The sequence below is a fragment of the Microtus ochrogaster genome, chromosome 7 (assembly GCF_000317375.1).
Source record: "Microtus ochrogaster isolate Prairie Vole_2 chromosome 7, MicOch1.0, whole genome shotgun sequence".
Lineage (NCBI taxonomy): Eukaryota > Metazoa > Chordata > Mammalia > Rodentia > Cricetidae > Microtus > Microtus ochrogaster.
In genome coordinates, this window is record NC_022014.1 from 16,737,535 (window position 1) to 16,747,249 (window position 9,715).

Here is a 9,715-nt window from a genome sequence, read left to right on the forward strand (position 1 = left end):
AGATCTGCTTGCCTTTGCCTCCCAAGTGCTGGGATTAAAAGCATGTGCTACCATCGCCCCAACTCTCTCTAATTTTCTTAAGGAATGTACATGGTTTGGGTAGACTACTGCTCTGAGCTTCTGGCCATAGGGAGCTTATTTATTATTATTATTATTATTATTATTATTATTATTATTATTATTATTGTCAGGGTCCCAATACACAGCCCCAAACTCTCAATCTCTCTGCCTCAGTATTTCAAGTGCCGGTATCACAGGCGTGCACCACCACACTTAGCTCGAGTTTCAGTTTTGTAAGATTAAAAGTTTTCTGAGATTGTTTGTATGGCTATGTGAGTATATTTAACACTACTAAAGCCAATATTTAAAATGATTAAGTTTTGTCATACACCAAAATGTAAAAATTGTGTAAACCAGTCATAGTGATGCATGACTATCACAGCACTCAGGAGACTGAGGCAGGAGAAGCGCGTGTTTGGGGCCAGCCTAGGCTACTGGAACTCAGTACTCAGTCAGTAACATCTCTCCAAATCCCTGTCCCTCCAGAATCTTGCAGCCTCAGGGCTGCTTTCTATTGCTCTGCTCCTGGTCACTCCAGGTATCCCACGTGGCTGAAATCACTGGCCTTATGTGACTTGGTTATTTCCCTTAGTGTAGGGTCTTTGAGTTTCATGCATATTTGATGCATTACAATGCATTCCATTTGAAGGCAGGTATTCACACACCCCTGAGCATCACTTCCTCGATTTGTTATTGCTCAGCCATCAGTGGACACCTGAGTGGCTTCCATGGTTGGCTGCCGGAGTCATACTGTATAGTTGTGGCTGTGCACATGCCTATTGGAGTCCCTCCTGCGTGTGCCCAGGACCCTCTGGATGACATGATAATATGTCTTTTGTTCTTTTGAGGACACTTCACTCTGTTTCCAGCCCTGGACTCAAGCACTGCAGGAACATTGGACATCACAAGTTTCTGCACAGATAGGGAGTTAAGGACCCAGCACAGATAGGGAGTTAAGGACCCAGCAATAGTCCCCTCTATCTGTTGTAGGAGTTGGTGGCTCAGGTACTCTGAAATCAGGTGTTCTGGGGGTTTGCACTTTGAAGATGGCCATGGGAACAACCCACTGGTCTTTTATCCCTGAAAGTAGCTGAGACCTACACTATCTGTCTCCACTGCCAACTTGACTTATGTAGAATCATCCTTAAGCACAGGTCTGGGTGTGCCTATGAGAGAGTTTTCAAGAAGGTCTAACTGAGGAGGGCAGACCCACTGTGAATGTGGGCAGCATCATCCCAGGGACTGGGGTCTTGAACCAAATGAAAGGAAAAAGAAGAGGCCAATGTCAGATCTAGCTCCCTGACAGTGGACAGTATAACCTAGCCATGCCCCGCTCCTATGCCCCCTACCTATGGTGAACTGACCCATCTTCCTCTGAGCCCAAACACACACTTCCTTCCTTAAGCTGCTTTCATTGGGTATTTTGTGGCAGCAACAGAAGTAGTTAATATAGGAAAACTGGAGCACAGGGTCACCCTGAAAGTCACAAAACTGGTCAGTCACCTGCAACCTAGTGTGTTTTAGGTCCCCAGGGCCTGGAGTCCTTTCCTGCTTCTTAGGGCAGAGTCCTCCTTTCTGCTCTGCAGAGCCTCGCATGTGAGAACTGGCCTGGGGGATGGGTGGCAGGTGCTTTGGAAAGAGCTCAGGTCTACTCTGTGCTCTCCCCCCAGAGGAGACAGTTGGTCCAAAGAAACTTGCAACTTTGCTCTCTTCCTTAGCTCCTGGGGCACACTTGCCAGTCCTTGAAGCTCAAAAGTCACGAGGATTGCAGCTTTCCTAACCCCAGGAGGTAAACTGAGGCCCTGGGCACTAAGAACCCTGCTAAGAGGATGAACAAGAACCCAGGAGCCAGGCTGCTTCTGTCTCAGTCTCGCCATGCCCAGGTAGAGGTGCTATGTCATCTACTCTCAGCACTGCTGGGGACCTAGCACCCAGCACTCTAGCTCTGGGTACACACTGTGTCCTTCAGGTCAGCCTGCCACTCTAAGGCCCATTAAGAATGTATGAGGTTCTGTGTGTGAGTGACCAGAAGATGCTTGGTCTCTGTAAACCTCCTCACTTAGTGCCCCTTCTGCCCTAGCCGGGCAGCCCCGTGGAAACATTGGTGGTGGCAGCCATCACTTATTCATGACAGAGCAATTAGGCAGCTGCTCTGGGTCTGGGCTTCTGCTCAGAATGGACTCTCTCTCTCTCTCTCTCTCTCTCCCTCTCTCTTTTGTTCTCATGTCCCCATTTCTAGACCCATCCCCTTGCCCAGGCTTGCCCTTTCTATCTTGATCTGTTCTGAATGGCTGTGAACTGAGTGGTGGCTCTCAGAAGACAGGCCCATCATGGCCACACAGAGATACGTGGGGCTGAGAGTGTTTTATATGAAGAAGAGTCTCTTTGTAGCCTTCCTGCCTCTGTGAGCTGGCCCGAGAGTGGGCTGGAGGACTCTGGTCCAGCATGGATGGGTGACAAGGTGGATGGTCCTGCTACAGGGTGGATGCTGAAGAACACAGGTCTGGTCTAGGATTCTGGATTGGGCTCTGTTTGTTGTTGGCTTTGTGGCCTTAGACCAGGCACATAGCTTCTCGGAGCCTCTATGGCTGCAGCATGCTTATACTGGGAGTCATAACCACACTAACCAACCTGCCTTGCAAGGATCTTAGCATCACCATGGTAGAGTGGGGCTGAGCAGCTTACACCAATGGTGGCTACCATTCACGACTGTTAGAACATGTTCACTTTTAAAGAAAAACTCAAGAACTGGAACCTCGAGAAGGAAGGCCTGACCCCTTACTCTTGATACCAGGAAATCCCAGTCCTCACACTTCCAACCCCAGGATCCTTACTGAGAGGGAACAGTCATCCAACCTTTCTCTCCTACTTTGTCATTTTGTCACAGAGCTCAGAGGAACCTGAGAGACCTTCTTGTCTAGCTCCCCGAGGCTCAGAGACAGAAACCAGCCAATCCATTGTCACACAGCAGTCAGTGGAGGGGTGTAAATCTCTACTTGCTGCTTGTGCCCATCGCTTGACCTGGGGACCTTGTAGGGGCCATGGCACAGTGGAGGACCTGCAGCTAGTTTGTTTTTCTCCATGATGGACATAGAAGGGCTCACAATGTTTCCTCTCTTGGGAGGTCTGTGAATTACAGTATTAGGAAAGATAGTAGGGAGAGACAGAGGAGATGGGATGCCCAGAGAGCTAAATGACCCAAGGACCAAGGTGACTCTACCCTTTACCTGTGTCCAGGACTGTGCTCAAGAACTGTGGGGTTTGGGTATTTAGGTTGAAATGACATTGTTATCTCAGCCATCTGGAGCAGAAGGGCTGTAGTGGACCCGGGGCTGAGCTTGGTGAGGCTCTGTTTTACTCTTGATGCACAGCCCTTTGATGTTTGTGAGCCCAGCTCAGCTTTCTCTGGATAACTGTGACCTGGGGTGTGCACTCCAGCAGACCCACCCTTTGGTCCCTGCCGCTCTCCCCTTGGCCACATTGGAAGTACCAGGCTTGTATGGTAACATCAGGCTTGTCACATTGTCACACCAGCGTCTCCCCTAGGCTGCATCAGCAGCTGCCCTGATGAATAATTCATGGGGGCCTTGTTTACTTTTCCCTTCCTGAATGTTCATGCCTCTCAAACGCAAGATAGCCCCTCCCAGGTCCAGCTGCCCTGGCCTGTACCCATGGCTCTGGTTTGGCTGCCAGAAAGCCACCTTGGGGCTGGGCCATGCACTGGCTGTGAATTATTCAGGTCTCATCTGCCTAGAGCCAGCTTAGCTTGGATATTGGGATGGGGAGGAATCTGGGCTGTAGGGGGCACTCATAGGAAACAAGTGTGGGATTATACTATCCCTGCCCACACCTCCATCTATGTTGAACCCCACATCCCGCTGGATTCATAGTTATCTGCTCCTGTGGACACCATGTGCCTCAGTGGGACTCCAGAAAATTACCTCAAGGACTCCTGCATATGGCCTATGTGGAGGTGCTGGCCCCGTGTTGATTGCCTCGCCTCTATGAACCAGCAAGACAGCCCACATACACAGTCCTTCGGGAGGCAGGGGGGAGGGGGGGGCAAGTACAGGTCTCTAGAGCCAGACAGCACAGGGTAGATCAAAGCTGGATCCCGCCTCTGCTACTAGGCTGGGTCGCTGAGACTCCTGTGCCGCTGCTGGAAGCTGGTTAGTGCTCTGCCAGTGTGCCACCCCGCCTGCTTGGCTAGGGTTTCCCCATGTAGTCCAAGCTGGCCTCAAATTCATGATGGGACTACAGGTGTGTGCCACTAAGTCGCGGTGGTTTGATTGAGAATGCCCCCATAGGCTCAGTTATTTGAACACTTGGTCCCTAGTTGGCAGCTGACCTTGCTAGCAGAAGTAAGTCACTAGGGTCGGGCTTTGAGGTTTCAAAACCTCGTGCCATTCTCAGTGGGAGCTCTCTGCTTCCTGATTCAGGATGTGAACTATCAGTTGCAGTTCTAGCCGCCATGCCTTCAACCCTACTGCCTCATCTGTCTGGAACCACAAGCCCAAACAAACTCTTCTGTAAATTGCCTTGGCAATGGAGCCTCATCAAGCAAAAGAAAAGCCTCTAACATATACACATCTAGCTCTAGGGAGCTTTTTATCTGGGAAGGGGTGTGTGCGTGTCTGTATATGTGTATGTTTGTATATGTGTGCGTACTTGATCTTACATGTGTGTGCATATGCATGTATGATGGAAGCTCTCTTCCTCAATCCTTCTCTACCTTTCCAGGTCTCTCAGTGAAGCTGGAACTCCCCAGTTCAGCTCTACTGGCGGCTTAGTAAGGCCAGGGATCCTATTTCCACCTTTGCACTGGTATTCAGGTGGGACTACTGAGCCTGGCTTTTTACATGAGTCTGGGGAACTGACCGCAGTGCCAGGGCTTGTGTGTCTTCCACTGACTAAGCTATTTCCCCAACCCTATCTTGCAGGCTGTTTTGTTTTGTTTTGAGACAGAGTCTCGCATAAGCCAGGCGTAAACCAGACTGACCTCTAAGTCACTGAATATCTGAGGTTGGCCTTGAACTCTTGATTTCTTTGCCTCTACCTCCTGAGTGCTGGGATAAGAGGCATGTACCAAAATTCCTGACTTACTTTGTTAGCTTATATATTTTTTTAATTTTTACAGTTTTTTTCTTCTGAGACAGGGTTTCTCTGTGGCTTTGGAGCCTGTCCTGGAACTAGCTCTTGTAGACCAGGCTGGCTTTTGAACTCACAGAAGTCTGCTTGCCTCTGCCTCCCAAGTACTGGCAGTAAAGGTGTGCACCACTACCATCCAGCAATTTTTAGAATTTTTAGGGCTTGTGTGTCTCTGTGTTTGGTCATGTGCATGTGAGTCCAGGTACCTTCAGAAACCAGAGGTGTTGAATTTCCCTGGAGCTAGAGTTATAGATAGTTTTGAGCCATCAGTAGGGGTGTTGGGAACTGAACTCAGGTCCTCTGCTAGGGAAGTAGCTGCTGAGTCATCTTTTCAGCCTTTTGGAGAGACTTTTAAAGAAGGGTGCTAGGCTGTACTTTCCTCAGTTGGACTCATAAGAACCAACACTGAGGCAGCTTCTATTAGGAGCATGGTAGATGCTTGTGGAGTGAGCAAACACATGGACGAGTAAAAAATTGCTCTCCAGAAATACAGCAGTGATTTCAGAAGAGGCAGGGAGTCAGCTCCACCTTCCTGGGGTGTTCCACAGGCTCACAATTCACCAGCATCCCATAGCAGGGATGGATACCTTGGTAAGGGAGATGCTGTCGAAAGAGTCCAGCTCTCTCACATGGCAAGAGGAGGTGGTGGGCATGGGTGGTGATGATGCCAGTGATATCAGTGTATACAGTGGTGATAAAGATCATGTTCTTCATCAGAGACGGAGTTAGGCAAAGTGGAAAGAGCAGGCTTGCTGCTCTAGCCTGCCTCTTATCATTTCCCTCTGTAGTAGGCGATGGTGGTCTTTCCTTTGAGTTCCTGCTGTCAAGAAGCCTGCACATGGCACAAGACAGAGGCCCTAATTACATGTCATATGTTTTAGTTTTCAGATATTTGGGCAGTTTGGGGGGCCTTACCCCCTCTCATCCCAGTATAAAAACTTCTCAGTGTGTTCTGATAAGTTCCTTTTTATCTTCTTCTATGTCTAAGTTTACCCTACCATAGCAACAGGTCATGTAAATCACTCCCCTTTTCCCTTATTGTGCAGGGTTTTTCTCTGTGTTGAAATATTCCACCCTGGAGTCAGACTCCTTAAGATGTGGGAAGTAGACAACTCACAAGTCTCAAGAAGTCTTTGAAGCTTACACAGCTCCTCTCAGAGTTACATAAATGATAGGAACTTCTGGGGAGACAAAGCCCTCTGACATACTGAGCGGTCAAGCTGAGCACTCCAAGGCTACAGGTTTCTTGAGCCATCATCCTTGCTGGGGTGGGGCTTCTTTTGGTGATTCAGATGTCTGTGGTTTGCCCATGCTCCAGGAAGTAATCCCAAGAGACTCATTGGTTTGTCCAAGTTGATCTTCGATGAAATGATTATTTTCTTGTTGATGCCCTATCTGGGTTGAGTAGACACTGGCTCATGCCTCCCTAGCAGAAGTCACACAGCAATTCTGAACACTTATGGACACTGGTGAATGGGGCAGGCTGCCTGGCTGGAGCCCTGTGCTCAGGCTTCTGGGCCTCATGGTCACAGAGAACCACGCCTAGCTGTAAAGTACTGATAAGTTATTTAGATCTTTCTGTTGCTGTCAGAAATACAGCTTCCAAGATCCAAGACCAGGTGGTGCTGGTCTTTTTTTGGAGGTGCTAATTAATAATTTAACTTCACATAATGATAATTTTATCTCATTGCTGTTCGTGGATTTATGATTATACCATCCATCCGGTGCTAGGTGTTCCTTGAGGAGTATGCATCTGCTAAGCACACTGTTGGGAGAATTTCCATTGGGGAGAGGATCCCAATGAGCCATATAGGGGAAGATGGTCTGCTGAACTTACGTCATTGAAGGACCCCTATCTGTGGGACTGGACAGTGTTCTGGAGTTGCTCAGATTCTTAAGTGGGTGCACACAGGACCTGGTGATCTTTCGGTGCATCCTCATCTTGGAGGTTATGGAAATGGGTTTTGGGGAAACCTGGTATCCCAGACTACCACAGCAAGAAGAACCTCAATAGTGGTCACATTTTGTTTAATGCCTTCTTTTGAAGACAGAGAAACCTGGTGTTCAAGACACACGGGAACTAATGCAGTGCTCAACAGCCTCTAGTAACAGCATTCGGTTTGAATCCAGGGCTCCTGCTCTACTGAGTCACAGCCTTTCAGGACATTTGGTCTCTGTGGACCCATCCTTCATCCTCACTCATGAGCACAGAGACTGGGCACATGTTAGGAAGTGGTCCAGCAGCTAAGGGTCAGATCGGCAGAGGAGTGTCTCGTTGCCATGCTGCAGGCAGCATCCAGATAATAATCCTAAAGGGGGACAGTGATGTGGCTGAGGGACCCTTGGGTACATGAAAGCCCTCCTTCAGTTCTCTTGCCTCTCATCAGGCAGTGACATTGGTGTTTCTATTGTCCAGAAATGTTCCGATTTCAACAGCCAAGGAAAGCAGAAGGGCTAGAACCAGAGGCAAAGGGAAGCAAGAGGCCTTGCTTCTGGATGCGGAGGAAGAGCATTCCAGAGACTCAAAAGAACAACGTTCCAGACTTAAAGCTCTGGGACATTTGGGAGGGAGCCGCGGGCTGGAGGGCTGTCTTAATTTTGTCTTTGTCTTTGAAAGCCTTTAAAACCAATGGACTTTAGTACATGGGTGAGACCCTTTTATTCTAGGCGTTTCCATTCCTTCTCCTGTATGCAAGGGAGGGCTCAGTAGAGGGTGTCAGAGAGGCGGCTGTGTCCAGGCTGAGTGAAGGGCTCTGGGGGCCTCTCTGACTGCTGGATTCTCCTTTCTGTTCCCTTGAACTCTCCTCTTGCCAAGGCCCCAGGTTGGCCTTCGTCCATGCTAATGCAAAGCTAATGTTGAAGACCAGATTGGCTGTGGCATGCGAGTGTTCAGGGGCCCTCTTGACAGCTTGAGAAACCCTCCAGCCATACTGGGCAGCTTGTGCTCTAAGCTGGATGTCCCTCCTCCCAGCAATTGTGCCTGTCACTTCTCATTAGGACTGATACCATAGCACCTGCCAGGGAGCTGTGGGGGCAGGACGGGTTATGTTCTTTTTCAGAACCCCCAGAGAGGTAGGTGACTTAGGGGTAGAGTCACTGGGGACCTGGGAGGTTTTGCCCTTCCTGGATGCACCCGGGCGCTGCTTGAAGAACAAGAGCTCACAGGGACCCCTTGGCTAGGAACCATGTGTTGTTTAGGCTTCAGTCAGAGTCTGTTTTCAATAAGCTTCAATCATGACACACACTTTTTAATCCTTGGAAGCTTAGAATAATTCAAAGCATTTCAAAGGTCATAGCAGAACATTCCTTGGTAATTAACAAACGTGGAAGGCTCTTAAAATCATTAATTCTATCTGTCTTAAAAATTGTCAAAAAAATTGTCCAAATAAGGTATGTGCAAAATAAAAAAAGATTAAATTCTACAGATCTTATAACAAGGTCATATTATGTTGTTTGTTTTCTTTGGGTCTGGAGAGAGTTGTGAGCTGCTATGTAGATGCTGGGAACTGAACTCAGGTCTTCTGTAAGGGCAGGAAGAGTTCCTAACTGCTGAGTCATCTGGTCAGACCTAGGGCGACATTTCAAATGTGTGTGTGTGTGTGTGTCTATGTGTTGTATGTGAGTATGTGTGCCACAGCAGATGTGTGTGAGCACGTGTGCCATAGCAAATGTATGGAGGTCAGAGGACAACCTTGAATGTTGGTTCCTGTCTTTCCACCTTGCTTGAGAAAGTCTTTTGTTTGCATCTGTGTACACCAGGCTTGCTGGCCCATAAACTCAGGGTTCTCCTGCCCCAATTGCCATCTTGTTGGAGGAGTATTGGCTGTGTCTGACTTTATGTTGGTTCTGGGGATCCAAAATCAGGTCCTCACAATATGTGGCAAGCACTTCATTCAGTGGGCCATCTCCACAGCCCAGGACCACACTCCACAGCCTTTTTTTTTCTGTTTGTTTTCCTATCTCTGACTAATACACGCACAGTGCAGGCTTTGACTGATCAATTTTAGAAGTTATTTGTCAACTTTGTGATGTGGTGAGTGAAGATTTTTATGCTGTTCACTCTATTTCTGACCATGGTCATTTTACACAGTAATGATGTATTTTTTTTTACTCAAATATAGAGCATTGTAATAAATGTAGAACTACGGCTCACTTAGTTCCTTCCATGTGGGCTGGGAAACGTAACTTTACTGGTCTCTTTGGGTTAGGACCATTAAAAATTTGCCTTGCCTTCTTTCTCTCTGCTCCTGTAAGGGACTGGACAGTCTGTGGGTTACATGTTGGGCAAATATAAAAGGCAGGAACGCCATCTTATCAGAGTGTAATAACGGTAAGAAATAACTATAGCCACTGTCCATCTATCCACCCATCCCTCAATTCGTCTGTTTATCCATCCATCCATCCATTCTTTCATCCATCCATCCATCCATCCATCCACCCATCCATCCATCCATCCATCCTTTCATCCATCCATCCATCCATCCATCCATCCATCCATCTGTTCATC